The sequence below is a fragment of the Lissotriton vulgaris genome, chromosome 4_1 (assembly GCF_964263255.1).
Source record: "Lissotriton vulgaris chromosome 4_1, aLisVul1.2, whole genome shotgun sequence".
NCBI classification, from domain to species: domain Eukaryota; kingdom Metazoa; phylum Chordata; class Amphibia; order Caudata; family Salamandridae; genus Lissotriton; species Lissotriton vulgaris.
The window spans coordinates 1,109,576,067-1,109,592,465 of NC_141691.1; the positions used below are offsets into that span (position 1 = coordinate 1,109,576,067).

Sequence of the window (16,399 nt, forward strand, 5' to 3'; positions counted from 1 at the left end):
TAAAAATTGTACCCTCAGCTCTTTACAAAGAGGGCAAAACAGAATAAAGTGCAGGGTGCTCTGAGCTGCCCAATTGTCACATGGACAGGAGAGGAGTTTATCAGCCTAACCTGACTGTGTGGAAAATTTTGCTAGAAAGTGCAAAGTGCATAGGCAAAATCTAGTCATAAAAAAATAACATCTGTACCTTTGTAGTAAAAGATAGATAAAATTGCTGTTGAGTAATGAGCAAACTTGGGTGACCTAGCCCCATCAATTGCTGTCGACTATTATTCACCTCAGACTTATGAGCCTCTTTTATCAAGGTTTTCGCATTCATATGAATGCTGGCGGGATCATCAAAGTAGTGATCCACACCAATCTAATGAAATTTTTCTCTGACAAATCGTAGCTAAGGGATCGCCAAGCCCCTATCAACATTAGTGCAGCCCTTGATAACTTCCCTTGAAAACTTTAAGTCCCAATGGAATAAAGGGGCAGTATCAATTTGATCCTCTAGGTAATCCAACCCCACCTCAGAATGACAAAAATATGTGGGGGCACTCTTTGAGGTCATCAATAGCCTTTTGATAAATTATTTTCCACATCTTGTAATCGGCAGCTTTTATGATGACCCCACACTCCTGCTCCATAAAATGTGACAGATAAGCATTTAGCTTTACACAGGGTGATCATCTCTGTCACCGGTTTATGGCCTAATTTACAGGCAAAGTGGAATAAACCCTCCACAACCCGACTAGTGTGTTGTACCCTTGATGTAATGAGAGAATCCCAATTCATTTTGTGTTATTAAAAATGTTTCCCAAATACGTAAAAATAGACAGCTTATCAACGGTCTTGCCCCTTACTACAAATGTTCTTGTTTTTGTTGGTCTGGGGCTGCATACCATGATATCGGATTTGATAAAGTTCACTTTTAGGTCCAATGCGAACATAATATCTGTGAAGGCATCCAATGGTTTTTGTAGACTGTTTGCTGCCAAGGCAGTATTGTCTGCGTAAGACAACAGGGGGACAGGGTTGCCTCCTATTCTGGGAAAATCAAGTTCCTTCTCTATTAAAAAGGACTCTAGGCCATAGGTATCAAATAAAAAAAATGGAGCTAAAATGCACCCCTGTCGCAGCGCTTCAGTAGAAACAATAGGCCTAGTCTTCTCCCCACGAGGGCCATATCGTAGTGCAACAGTGGTGGAAGCGTGAATCCTAAGCAAAGGGGATATAAGCGTTCCTTCAATACACATTTCCTCCATTCGTCCCTACAATTTGTCCCAATTGCCGGTGTCAAAAGCGCTGGACAAGTCCATGAAGGCCAGGTGGATAGAGCCCCTCCTGGCCTTCATGTACCTGCCCATAATCAGGGACAAATTGAGGCACTGTTCTGTGATACACATCCCCTCCTAAAGCCATACTGCATTTTTGACATAATTCCAGTAGTGCATGCCCATGTCTCTAGACGAGCTAGAATGACCCTCCACAGAACTTTCACAGTTGTGTCAATAATGGAAATTGGCCTGTAACAGGCGGGGGTCATTCCTATTGCTCTTTTCAAACACTGGGATCATGATGGCCTCTTTCCAGGTTGTTGGGATGGGACCAATGACCACTGCTTTGAAAACATTAGTCAGGAGGGGTGCCCAAAGGTTGGGATTGCTTTTAAACATACCTAGTGGAGCGTGGCCAAGATGGCGGCTTAGTCAGGCGTGTCCTGCGAGGCTCCCCGGCCCTGAACCCCTATTAGCCTCTTTAGAGACGTGCATTCCCCCCTCTACTCCCGGATTCCACAGTACGAAGCACAGTGCTTCTCAGCGGTGTCCTTTCCGCTCACTGATCATCGCGGGGTAGCCCGCCGGAGCCGCGAGATACGCTGCGGAGGCCCTGGCCGAGGTGGTACGGCATAATGGCGGCGGCGGGCGCTGGGCGCCCAGAATACCTCTAGCATCTACAGCACCCTGAGCTGTGCGAGCAGGGAGCAGCGGACTGACGCCGCTCGACTGGGGACGAGTGAGGAGCACTCCGGATTGCTGGGGTCAGACTGAGCCGGTGCCGGAGGCAGTGACACACGGGGGCCATCCAGCGGGTGGCGAGGACAATTGAGACCGCGGCTTCAGGCCTAGTCGCCGCGAAGCGGAGGACCCAAGCTGCAGCACTCCCCCGGAGCACATGCTGATACCCCCGAGGGGCACCGGGGACCTTCCCTGGCTGGTCGATCGTCTGCCCCTTTACCTGCTGTCGCCTAGGTGACCTGGGCTGTGCACAGGGTCGAAACACACGCGGTGGACGGCGGCGGTGGCGGGGATCCAGACCTCGGACCGCAGGGAGCCCTGGCTGTCGGCTGGTAGGAGGCGACTGGAGGATGTGATGCGAGACGGCGCTCGAGCTATGGAGAGGTGACCAGCCCTGTGAGCCTTGCCCGGGGTGTTCAGTCTCTGCTGCCGGCAGGTGAGGAGAACGTGCCCCGGCTCACCCGGCCCTTTCGGCGGAGCACTGTAAATTGAGGCCCCGGCTCTAGGCCTGCTGGGGATTTGTCCTGCGCCGGCCGTCCTGGAGCCGCGGGGCCGCCGCTGCGCCGGGGTGCCTGCTGCGCAACTGGCGGCCCTGGTCTTGGGCCTATACGGAGCTGGCGGGGCGCCCGCGCGGGTGCCTGGAGATGACAGTGAGGCCTACGGCGGTGGCGGCTGGTGCGGAGCGAGGGGGCGCCGACAACCGGGGTGAGCTGCCAGTGTGAGGCACGCAGACAGGGACCGAGGCTGACCCGGGAGTGGCGCGAAACTCGAGGACCAGGCTTCGGGGCCTGCCGCACGGAGGGGGAGGCCAGAGCTCTGCAACGCGTTTGACGATCCTGGGAGCCCAGCTGAGCCCAGCGGTGCTCTTCGACCAGCCGGATACCTGCGCACTTGAGGTGAGGAGGAGGGACAGCCATCAAGGGGAACACCACGCTTTCTCTCTGCGGGACCTGGGAAGGTGTGGGGACTTCACCAACGCTCATCGCCTGCCACGGGCGTTCCACGCCATAGTCTCCGATACATTCTGCCGGAGGAGAAACTGAGCCGGGACACTCGTGCCGGGACCAACGACCCCGCGGGTCGGGTGTTCGGACGGGTGGTCCGACTTTGAAGCCGGGGGCCCACACGCCACAAACACACGAGGGGGACGCACGACTCTCCATCTCCCCGGCCCATCACGGACTGGCTCTTGCCTTACCTGGGAGGCGCACCACAGTGGCCTTGGATTCGGAGGCCCGGGCCTAGAAGGGACACTTGCTGGTTCCCCGCGGGGGCCGACCGCCCCTCTAGGACTGGCTCTGCAGAGACTGGGCAGCGCTACGGCGGTGCACTGACGACCTGGGGCCCTGGGATCAGCGGGGGCCCTAGAACTGACAGCGGCATGGCTAACACGAGCCGCAGAGGCAACCGGACAATCACCGACATGCTCGGAAAAGCCACTCCAAAAGGAGGGAAAACCCAGGCGCCCCCCTCGCCCACAACCAATGCCACTGAACAACAGCGAGAGGAGGGAGAGGCGCCCATCACGAGGACCTTCCTAGAATCCCTCTTTAATACCCTACGGGATGACTTCCAGGCACTGAAGCAGGATCTAGCGGGGGAACAGCGAGAGCTCCGTAGGGACATTGACGGCCTGCGTGAGCGAGTGGTCGCCGAGGAAGACGCCGGCCATGCCCGCAGCGAGGAGCTGGTTCACCTTCAACAAGAGGTCCTCCGTCTTAAGGAACAACAGGTAGACCTTCAGGCTCATGCGGAGGACCTCGAGAATCGTTCCCGGAGGAACAACATTCGGGTACGGAATGTACCGGTGAAGGCGGAGGGGAATAGCGTCACCTGCTACCTGCAGGACCTCTTCAGAGACATTCTTGGGGAACCGCCTGACTTCGTCATCCGCATTGACCGTGCACATAGAGTGGGCCTGGCGAGACGTGCACCAGCCACCAGACATTCTAGCATACCTCCCAGACTTCTCCCTGAAGGAGCGGATTTTACAGAAGGCAGGCCAGAAGAAGCCTTTGCAATTTAGAGGCAACTCAATCGCCCTATTCCAGGACTTATCGGCCATCACTCTGCAGAAGAGGCAAGCTTTCAAAGTGGTCACGACGTTTCTACGCGACAACGAGGTGCCATACTCATGGGGTCATCCATTTTGCATCATCTTTAAATGGCAGGGGAAACTGCACCAGCTCCGCTCTCTTAGTGACACATGTGCTCTACTGCAGCTAGATCTACCAGAGGACGAGGGGTCAGGAGAGGCCTCCCCGCACGGATCACAGGATGGATCTGCACAGCACTCCTGCGACGGTTGGCAGCGGGTTCGGCGACTACGCCAATCAAAGGGGCGCCTCAAGCCTGACCCTGCGGCACTAGCCCAGGAACATGCAGCAGCTGTCCAGGAGGTGGTTAGAGATACCACAGCTCCCGCCTGAGAAGCCTCGATTGGGGGAGGAGCCTTTCACACTTTGCTTTGACAGGGGGGGGAGGGGCTGCCGCTGCCACGTTACCCAACATGATGACTCTCTACGGACCTGCACTTTGTTCTGACAGGCCCGAGATAATGATTTGCATTTGGGGTTTTCAAGTTGGGGTGAGGGTGGGGGGACGGGGGTTGGGAGGAGACGGGTTGGGGTTGGGGGTGATGGTTGCGGGCTCTGAAGTTGGGGTTAGGGTGGGACATGGGAGGGGGGTCTGGGGAGAGGGTGGGTCATCCAGTGCACCATACAGGTCTTAGCCGCCTGGGATGTGACTCCACATATGGCGCCGCCCGGGCTGGGGAACAGGGTTCTCAAATCCATTGTCGCACATGCCTTCCACAACATTTAAGATTTTGACCCTTAATGTAAGGGGCTTAAACAACCCAGTCAAACGTCGTGCCATACTGTCCCACTTAGAAAGCACCCAGGCAGACATCTGTTTATTGCAATAACCCCATCTGCTATCCCGCGAATGCCATTGGCTCCGCTCACACAAGTTCCCGACTCAACTCTTCTCTTCTAGCACTAACAAGACGGCAGGGGTGGCGATCCTGGTGGCGAGGTACTTTAAGGGAGAGGTCCTACACAAATGCGCAGAACAAAAGGGGAGGCTACTGGCGTATCGATTTAGGATAGGTCGTCTCACATTCACGGTTGGGTCCTTATATAGCCCTAATGAGCACCAGGAACACTTTACATTCAGCCTTAACAGACATCACAGCTACACCAGATAGACATATTGTAATTGTCAACATGGTCTTTGACACGGTTCTTGACAGGTCAGCACAGCGCACTCCCCAAACTGGGGCGTTCTCGTCCGGGTGTAAAGACCGGATGGCGAAACTGGATCTTCACGATCTCTGGCGCCGCTCACACCCCACTGATAGGGAATATTCGTATTATTCCAATGCGCATAAAACGTACGCTAGATTAGACCATCTCCTAGCCATGGAGCCTGTATGCGCCTTAGCTACAGCAACGGAGATGGGAGTGATTTCCCTGACGGACCTTGCGCCGGCCACCACCACACTCCAACTACCACCGATGTCATACCCCCCCCAGGGTCTGGCGGCTCAGGGACACCTTATTGCACAAAAAGGCAGTGGTGAGTCGTATTCTGGACAGTATCCGCGATTATCAGTCCCACCACGCCAACACCGACACCTCCGTGGCGACACAATGGGCGGCCATGAAGGCTGAAATTAGGGGAGAATTCCTGGCTCTTTCCTCTGCGGACAATAAGGATCGGCAATGCAAGCGAGATGAACTCACCCAACGGGTGCACGAACTCGAACAAATGCATCAACGGACGGGGGCTCTCAGAATTTGGAAGCAACTCAAAGTGGCGAGAAAGCTCCTAGCGGCCCTGGATATGGACCGAGCGGAGTACGCGGCACTGCGTTTGAGACACACCTACTATACCGGAGAGGACAAATGTGGCCGACTCCTGGCGAATAGGCTCCGGGTTGCACGCCAACAGCAGTTGGTAAAGGAGATCTCCAGGCCTGATGGAGCCTTGGTCACAGAGGATGCCCAAATCGCGGATACTTTCCGCAGCTTCTATGCGGCTCTTTACACTGGTAGCCCTTTGGACGAATCCGCAGCAGCGGCATACCTAGATTCGGTCACTCTCCCCGCTCTTGCCCCTTCACAGGCAGAATACCTGGATAGGGATATTCGCATCGAGCAAGTTATCTCCGCCATTGTCAAGCTCAAGCAAGGTAAGGCTCCAGGGCCAGACGGCTATACGTCCCTCTTTTACAAAACATTTTGCACGACACCGGCGCCGATCCTCACCCGCCTTTTCAACTCTTTTTCTGCACCAGGCGCTATCTCGCCTGACCTTCTGCGGGCGTCCCTTACGGTCATCCCAAGCCGGGAAAAGATAGGACCAAGTGCGGCTCCTACAGGCCGATCTCTCTCCTAAACGTGGATCTTAAGTTATATACTGGGATCCTAGCAGCTCGACTGGCCCTCCATCTGCCGGGACTCGTGGAACCGGACCAGGCGGGGTTTGTCCCCGGAAGGCAGACAGTGGATAATACCAAAAGGATTGTCCACCTCAAAGAAAAAGCCTCCCGGATCCCCGGGGAGAGAAAGATGCTATCGGTGGACGCCGAAAAGGCGTTTGACCGAGTACACTGGCCATACCTAGAACGAGTCCTATTGAAAGTCGGTATTGGAGAGAAATTCTGCTCCCTTATATTTAACTGCTACAAATTCCCCACGGCGGTGGTACGCATGAATGGGTATAGCTCGCAGAGCTTCACCATCGAAAGAGGTACGAGGCAGGGGTGCCCGCTGTCACCCCGGCTCTTTGCCTTTTATATGGAGCCATTTGCCCAGAGGATACGCCAGGCTCCTGCAGCGACGGGGGTGAGGTTTGGCGGCTTCACTCACACTGTCAGTCTCTATGCGGACAATGTCATACTGTCGCTGGAGAACCCGCGAACGGCCCTTCCGGCCTGCATCGCGGAGCTAGACACCTTCGCAAGAGTTGCGGGATTCAAGATGAACATGGATAAATTGGTGGCCCTGGAATTCTCTCTCACTCCTGCCACCAAAGCTTACTTACAAGACCTCTTACCCCTGCAATGGTCGTCCGACCTCGTGCCGTACTTGGGGATCCAGCTGGCTCCCTCTTTGCCGGCCATGGTGAACGCCAACTATGCCATACTGGGCGGGAAGATTCGAGAGGAGTTGGGACGTTGGAGGCGAGGCACCCTCTCCTGGCTGGGTAGAATAGCCGCGGTTAAAATGACCGTCTTGCCCCAAATTCTCTATCTCTTTAGGGCACTACCGCTACAGCCACCTGCGGGCTGGATTCAGCAACCGAAGGAAGACTTTTGCGCTTTATTTGGCAGGGTCAGAAACCTAGAATGAGGAGGGCGCTATCCACGCTAGCCCCGGAGGCCGGGGGCTGGGGGTACCAGACCTGCGTAAATACTTTGAGGCGGCTCAGTTGCGCTACCTGGTAGAATGGAGCAGGTGGGAGTTGGACAAGCACTGGCTCTTCCAGGACCAGGCAGTGGCAGGTTGCCCCCTACAGGAAGTACCCTTTCTGCGTAGAGCCCATCGACCCGCTAATATGTATGCTTCCTTTGTCACGAGAGTTCCTTTGCAAGCGTGGGACGCCACTAACACCGTACACGGACTCACCACCTTCCCTTCGCCACTTACACCACTGATTGATAACCCAGACTTCACTCCCGGGATGGAAAGGGGGGCCTTTACACACTGGCGGGTCCTATACCACATATATGGTCCGGACGACGTTTTTCCCTTCACACTTTTTAGGCAGGAATACACGTTACCGGAGACAGAACGGTTGCACTACATGCAGGTCCGCCACTGGGCACTACACCCACAAGTGAGGGAGGCGGCTGATAGGAAACTTCTGCCATACGAACGGTGGCTCTTATCTCGCACCTCAGACGCGAAGTTGATATCTGACCTTTATAAATTCTTGCAACCACCATCCATGCATCTACACAACCCGGGTAGGGAGCCCTGGGAACGGGAATTGGGTTGGATATTAAGCCATAAGGAATGGGATCAGATCTCACACAGGGCTCGCCACTCCGCATATCATACGGGACTTACCGAAACACTAACCAAGGTCTCTACCTACTGGTATTATACCCCGGAACGAATATACGAAATGGACCGCAGGAAGGCCAACACCTGTTAGAGGGAATGTGGACAAATAGGCACATTGTCGCACATCTTGTGGGACTGTCCGCTCCTGCACTCCTACTGGAAGCAGGTGATAGATGACATAGACACTCATTTTAAGACCGAACTGCCTCGCTTCCCCGCATACATTCTACTGGGGTTCCCGAATCGATTGACATACCCCTTGCGCTCCCTAGGGGGCGTCAGATTGCTATTGCTCTAGGCTCTGCGGTGCAGAATATCCCTACTCACTGGCGCACTACCACAATCCCCTCCCTCACAGGGTGGATACATAGGCTGTGGCATGTGTTGGGGATGGAGAAGCTGTCACTTACTCTAGCTGGTGATATAGATCAGTTTGATGAACTTTGGCAGCGGTTCCACTCCCTGCTGGTCACTGAATTTAGGGAAATCACCTGCCTGAGATATCTTCGCCTCTTACGACTCACCGCACCTGTTGGGCCAGGTTCTTGAATTGACTTCTGATGAGACATCATCCCAGGAGGGTGGCACGGACAGACGGTGTAGGGTAGACCTAAGCACTGGACGGAGGGTGGGGGGAGAGGGAAGGTCCAGGGAGTTTGGAGGTCGGGGGGGGGGGGGGGGGGGGAGGGTCTTCAGGGGGGTGTTTAATCCGGTTTCGCAACACTTCCTATATCTATGTAAAATCGGCTGGCTGGACTCATTTTGGAATATCATCTGGAGAACTTTAGAGCCTGTAATGGCAGAGTTTTTGGCTTTATTTAGCAGTGATATAGATCATTAATCTTGCTCGCATCTAGTATAGGTATTCTTAGCCTGTGTTGGCCCTTTTAAGCCCTTTTTCCAGACCTAGAAGAGGATAGCTGCTTAATATGCCTTTATTCTTGACTTTAACCTGTCTATTGCCTATTGGCTTTGACATATTAGACACATTGGTATGGTTTATGTAGGTATTCTGACAGAGCTAAGGAGCATTTCACCCCTTTCAGGCATACAGGCCTAGAGCTAGAGGGACTCCATCTTGATGAAGCTGAGAGGCTTTTCAGGGCAAAGGCAAAGTTTATAGTTAAGGCTGTTTTTCACTTGGAGAGAACCGGTCTGGGCCAGCCCTTATCGGTAGGCTGTATTATTCTCTGTGTTGAAGACACCACAAAAGGCTGGCCAGCTGGGTGTGTGTCCTTGATGCGAAGTGGTGCAGAGATCTGGTGGGCGGCAGACTGATGGCTGGAACTTTCCATGAGGAAACAGCATTCTATATCAGTGAAGTGCAGAGGCGGAGCCAGTGAGTCGAGCAGAGGGAGTCAAGCAGAGAGGGAGTTGAGTGAAGGTGGCGAAGCCAGATGGTCGTGTTAAGGTGGAGGAGTGGAAAGCAGTGGAGTGCAGTTGGCAGAGAGAGAGGGTTCAAGCTGGAGAAGAGCTGAGTTGAATAGTGAGCTGGAACTGAAGGAAGCAGTCAGAAGCAGTTGCTTATCAGGAGGAGGTGTGAATAGCTGGAGTCTGAAGTAATGCCTTTTAGAAGAGACGGAGGAGAGATCGTGGACTAACCTATGGGAGCAGATGGAGTTAATTGGACATTGGCGCAGAGACAGAGTGAATAAGCTAGTGGAATGAACGGTGATCAGAGCGGCAGGAACCATTAAGATTGAAGATGGAAGGTGGAGACAGTTCGTGTGGGGGAGAGGAGTCCAGAGACAGAGTGATCAGCGCAGAGGTGTAACCAAGAGTGCAGGAGAGAGAGGGAGTCTGAGATGAGCCAAGGCACAGACGAGAGAGGAACCCAGATGACAGCTAGAACAAGACTTCACACTAATCAGGTGATATTGTTTTCATCACATTAGTTTACTTTACACTTGCATCTTAATCTTGTCCTTATTCCCTAAGCCATTGTATGTTTAAATCCTCTCTCTTTCAGCGGAGTGTTCCTGTTATGTTTAATCTTTTCTCTTTCAGCGGTGTGTTCTACCTATAGTCTTTGTCAGTTCTGTGTAAATGTTTATATTGTTGTAATAAAATAACCCCCCAGTTTATAACAAACTGGCGTGTATCTCTTGTATTCTTGTTCAATCCAGGTAAACAACACTCCTAGGTGTTTAGTGTTTGCATGAATGGATGAGTAATCCCAGTCAGGTAAGTGGTGATCACATAAATAGGGAGTGAGTGGACCTATGATGTCAAGAGTAGGAGATATATGAGATTAATTGGCTAACTCCTAATATTGTAGTAGCAGACCCTTAGTGAAGAGACTTCCCACTATATATATATATATTTAGGTGTTCATAGGAATGTGGTCGTCGTTGATATGCGGCGTTAATGAGAGCACTGAGTAGGAGATCAGTGTGTATACCCACTAGATTGTGGCTTGAATAAATGAGAGCACTAGGAGGTCGAACTAGTGTGTAGTTTTGCAGGATTGCAAACACTTTGGAAAAGGGAGCATTGGGTTCTGCAGGCCCGTGTGTAGACGCACCGGATTGTGTGTCATATCTGCCCTAAGGTAGAACGGTCTGGGTCAGGGTGGCCGCGAGACCAACTGATGTGAATAAGTGTGGTGTAGGGTATGGATATCCCTAGTAATCAGTGAGTATTCTTAGTATCCCTATAGATTTAGTGGTGTTTTTAATAATATGAGCTTGTATATTGCGAGTTCCCCATCCTCAGGTAGGTACCAGGTGCCTGGATAGTTAGTCCTGAGGAGGGAAGGTGAGTACGTTCTGGCTGGGTTGGAGGGGCCCCTAGGGGCTGATCCCACCTACTCAGAAAATCCAGCCATTACAGAGCCCCACAGGCACCTCTGGCCGTCGTGGACTTGCAGCTTATATGCAATGTATGTTCTGTTTCCTTGTGTTGCTACAATAAAAATGATTCAAACCTAAACATATCTAGTGGGACCCCATCAGGGCCTCAGGCTTTCAGGCAAATACCTTTTGCTAGGGCTTCCTAAACCTCAACCATTTTTAAGGAGGCACTAAATTGGGATGCTAAGATTAAATCAGATGGCAAATCTCCTCCTTTCTCCTGGGATAAGATTGAATTGGGATTAAATATGGCAGAGAAGTGGCTTCAATCAATATTTGGACACCCTCTCACTTGTCTAGCTTGAAAACTATCATCGTAAATTTGTAAATGAGCCCTTCTCTAAAGAAGAAATACTCGCGGCCATTATTAGTTTGCCTAGCGATAAGGCCCCTGGCTTAGAAGGCCTTCCCACTTTGTTCTACAACACCTTTGCTCCGCTCCTGGTGCCGCATCTAGCCCCATATACAATGATTCCTGTGATAATGGCTTCCTCCCGCCATCGCTCCGCGAGGCAATGATAATACTCCTTCTTAAGCCAGACAAATCTTCTGATTGCCACAACTTTTATCGCCTCCTCTCTTTAATTAATACGGACAATAAAATTTTCGCAAAGTTGATAGCCTCCAGTCTTCTTCTCCTCATGCCTACCATCGCTCCTCCTGACCAGTCCGGTTTCATTCCGGGCTACACCACATCCCATAACCTCCGGACTATTTTCTCTGTCCTTCATCAGATCAATCCTAGCCTCCCTGCAGTAGCTGCTCTTCTTGGGTCCGACATATAATGTAAAAGAAACCCAGTGTTTGGACCAAATGCGAGCTGATATTCGAACCATACCATATTTTGACCACATGGGTCCAAAAAGTAGACTCTGGATACAATTAAGAAAGGCTGCCCGAAAATAAGTTTTAAAATCGGGGAGTTGGAACCAGTCTTGCTCGTATGTCAGCTTTATATATCTAAGAGCTCTCCTGGCTCTACGATAGCCCCAAATACAACTCCAGATTACACTGTCAAGCCGTTTGAAAAAAGACATTGGAACTCTTAAAGGGATAGAGCGAAACAAGTAAAGAAATTTAGGCAAGATATTAATTTTCACTATGTTGCATCCCTCAATAATAGTCAAGGGCAACCTGTGCCACCTACGCAGATCAGTCATTTTTTTAAGCAATGGTTCGTAATTCAAGGCCATAAATTCTTCAGTACGACCGCTAAGACACACCCCAAGACAGATAGCAGAAGCAGTAATACCTAGCTGAGGTAGAGCAGGTACTGATACATAATTAAGGATTGACTGCGTTTTATTTAGATTAAGCTTATAGCCAGATGCCTCATGTGTTAATACGGCTATAGCCTCCTCTGACCCAGTAGTAAATACAGCGATGTCATCTGCATAGGCAGTAACTTTTAACGGCATACCGTTGAAGGACACTGGCGAGATAAAAACATTCTGAAGGAGATGCCTAATAAATGGCTCAATGTAGAGAGCAAATAGTAAGGGGGAAAGCGGGCACCCCTAGTGCGTGCCCCGCTGTATACTAACAGCACTAGATGTAAAACCAATAAGTTTAATAACAGCAGTAGGAGTGCAATAAAGTCGCTGAACCCCCGAGATAAACCTCCGACCGAGGCCTAGAGATAACATAGTATACCATAGAAACCCCAAAGCAACTCGGTCAAAGGCCTCCTCGGCGTCCAACATTAGCATCCCGATCCGCTGACCCAACTGACAGCGACATCAAAAGCTGCAAAAGCAGTATTTATATGTGCTACCGTGTCCCTATCTGGAACAAAACCGTGCTATTCTTCTGAGACCAACAGATCTATAAGTGGGGCAAGGCGAGAGGCAAGAAGCTTGGAAAGATTTTTTGCATCCGCATTAATAAGGGGTTTGCCCTTTTTGGGGAAGACCACAATATTAGTTCTATTCCACGAAGGGGGAACATCCCCTCCCTGTAGTATGTCTTTAATAAACAAGGAGAACTGGCATTAATACATCCCTGAAAGTTTTATAAAACTCAAGCGGGATGGTGTCCTCACCAACCGACCGCAAATGAAAGACGCCACAACCACCCCCCCAGAGACCCCCACCAAGCCCCCTCCGTCCACCCACACCCAGTACATAAACCGCCCCAAAAAAAAAAAACTTTAGCTTAACAGCGACATCTCGATTGACATTTCCGACCCACAAGGGGGGTCCCTGTTATGCGGGTTTGTGTCTGCGCTAGGCCTGGTGGATGTGTGGTGTTGGCTCAATCCTACTACCACACAATTTACTTTTTATTCTGGTGCTCACAGTAGTCAGTCACGTATCGATCATGTTTTAACGCTCGCTCAGGACATCCAGTTCTTCGTGGTTTCCAAATGTTTCACCCGTGGAATATCGGATCACTCCCTGCACCTTAGGACACTAACCATGGGGCAACCCAGGCGCTGCTCTACCCTCACAATAAAATTGTGGGCACTTAAGGTACCTCACATCAAGGAGGCTCTCCTAAAGGACACGGACTACTACTTCAACGAAAATGTGGGGTCGGTCTCATCACCGTCTGATCTAGGGGGCTTTGGCGCAGTCATAAAGGGTAGTTCAAGTTAGTTAAGTTCAAGTTAGAAAATTTGTATAGCGCACTACTCACCCAGAGGGTCTCAAGGCGCTTGGGGAGAGAGGGGGGCTTTACTTATCGAATATCCAAGTTTTAAGTTGCTTTCTGAAGGAGAGGTGGTTCTGTACAAGGCGAAGGTGGGTGGGGAGAGAATTCCAGGTTTTGGCCGCTAAGTAGAAGGTTCTTCCCCCCATGGTGGATCTATGGATGCGTGGAATAGCGGCGAGGGCTTGATTGGATGATCGTAGTTGGCGGGTGGGGGTGTAGAAGGACAGTCGCGTGTTGAGGCATTCAGGTCCTAGGTCATAGAGGGCTTTGTGCGCGTGGGTGAGGAGACGGAACGTTATTCTTTTGTTGACGGGGAGCCAGTGGAGGTCTTTCAGATGACCGGAAATGTGAGCTTGAGGGGGATGTCCAGTATGAGTCTAGCTGAGGCGTTTTGGATGCGTTGGAGTTTTTTCTGTAGTTTGGCTGTGGTTCTGGCGTAAAGGGTGTTTCCGTAATCCAGTTGGCTTGTGACCAGTGCGTGCGTGACTGTCTTTCTTGTTTCAGTGGGGATCCAGCGGAAGATTTTTTTGAGCATGCGTAGGATGTTGAAGCATGAGGATGAGACGGCGTTGACTTGTTTGGTCATCGAGAGGGAGGAGTCCAGGATGAAGCCCAGGTTACGTGCATGGTCCGTAGGTATGGGTGCGGTTCCCAGGGCTGGTGGCCACCATGAGTCGTCCCAGGCGGTGGGGGATGATCCTAAGATGAGGACTTCCGTTTTGTCCGAGTTCAGTTTTAGACGGCTGTTCTTCATCCACTCGGCTACTTCTTTCATTCCTTAGTGTAAGTTGGTTTTGGCGGTGTTTGGGTCTTTGGTGAGGGAGAGGATCAGCTGGGTGTCGTCTGCGTAGGAGATGATGTTGAGGTTGTGTTGGCGTGCGATGGAAGCGAGGGGACTCATGTATACGTTGAAGAGGGTGGGACTGAGTGATGATCCTTGTGGTACGCCGCAGATGACTTCGGTGGCTTCTGATCTGAAAGGGGGGAGGCGGACTCTCTGGGTTCTTCCGGCGAGGAACGAGATGATCCAGTCCAATGCTTTTCCTTGTATTCCGATGTTGCTGAGGCGTTGTATTAGAGTGCTATGACAGACTGTGTCGAAGGCAGCGGAGAGGTCAAGTAGGATGAGGGCAGCTGTTTCTCCGTTGTCCAGTAGAGTTCGGATGTCATCTGTTGCTGCGATGAGTGCGGTTTCGGTGCTGTGTTTGGCTCGAAAGCCAGACTGTGAGGGGTCGAGGGAATTGTTGGCTTCGAGGAAGGCGGCGAGCTGAATGTTGACGGCTTTCTCAATAACTTTGGCAGGGAATGGGAGGAGAGATATGGGGCGGTAGTTCTTGAGTTCAGTGGGGTCTGCTGTGGGTTTCTTCAGAAGGGCGCTGAATTCGGCATGTTTCCAGCTTTCTGGGAAGGTAGCGGAGTTGAGGGAGCAGTTGATGACGTCTCGGAGATGGGGTGCGATGATGGAGTCTGCTTTGTTGAAAATGTGGTGGGGACATGGGTCGGTTGGCGATCCTGAGTGGATGGAGTTCATCAGGCGGATGGTGTCTTCAGTGGTATTTGGCTTCCAGGCGCAATGGTTGTTAGAGGGGGGTGCTGGTTCGGAGGTGGGTGGAGTGGACTGGTCCCCGGACTGGTTTTCAAAGCTGTTGTGTATGTCGGCGATTTTGTTGTAGAAGAAAGAGGCTAGGGAGTCACAGAGGTCTTGGGAGGGAGTGATGTCGTTGGTGCCGGCGGTGGGGTTGGTAAATTCTTTGATGATGTTGAATAGTTCCTTGCTGTTGTGGGCGTTGTCGTCAAGTCGATCCTTGAATGCTGATTTCTTGGTGGATCGGATCAGTTGGTGGTGTTTGCGGGTTGCGTTCTTGAAGGTGGTCAGGTTGTCAGTGGTTCGGTTTTTTTCGCCAGGCTTTCTCGAGGGTGCGACATAGCTTCTTGGATTTCTTAAGGTCATCGTTGAACCAGGGGCCTTTTTTGTTACCTTGCTTGATTTGATGGTTTTTCAAGGGTGCTAGTTCGTCTGCGCTGTGGGTGATCCATTGTGTGAGGTTGGTGGCTGCTTGGTTTGGGTCCGATGATTTGACAGGAGGGTTTTGGTGAAGCGATGTGAGGAGCTGGTCGGTAGTAATTTTGTTCCAGTTTCTTCGGGGGAATAGGTTGTGGGGGGTTTGGGTCGTGGTCTTTTTGTAGTTAAAGTGAACACAGCTGTGATCCGTCCAGTGGAGAGCTGTGGTGTGATTGAAGGAGACGTGCTTGCTGGAGGTGAAGATTGGGTCGAGCGTGTGTCCGGCATAGTGGGTGGGAGTATTGACAAGTTGTTCGAGTCCGAGGTTGGCCAGGTTGTCCAGAAGGGTGGTGGTGTTGGAGTAGTTTTTCTTTTCCGGGTGGTAGTTGAGGTCTCCCAGTAGAATGTAGTCCTCGGAGGGGAGGGCGTGTGGGCTGATGAAGTCAGTGATGTCTTCGCTGAATTGTGTGCGGGGTCCTGGTGGTCTGTAGATGAGGGTGCCTCTGAGTGTGGTCTTGGGGTCGGTGTGGATTTGGAAGTGAAGGTGTTCGGCGGATGTGAGGTTGTCGTCGGAACTGGTCGTGATGCGGATGGTGTTCTTGTGGACAATGGCGATGCCTCCTCCTGTTTGGTTGGTGCGGTCCTTACGGATGATCTTGTAGCCCTCCGGGATGGCTATGGCAATGTCGGGTGCTGATGAGGCGTTCATCCAGGTTTCTGTAAGGAAGGCGACATCCGGCGATGTGGTGTCGAGTAGGTTCCAGAGTTCAATGGCGTGTCTGTGGACCGAGCGGGTGTTGAGCAGGATGCACTTTA

At 51.8% G+C, this 16,399-nt stretch overlaps 1 protein-coding gene across 2 annotated transcripts in view; it reads right to left on the reverse strand.

The window, feature by feature from the left end:
• LOC147722941 (uncharacterized) overlaps positions 1 to 16,399 on the reverse strand; it is a 796,795-nt gene that overhangs the window by 758,778 nt on the left and 21,618 nt on the right. The gene's annotated exons all lie outside the window — the stretch shown is intronic.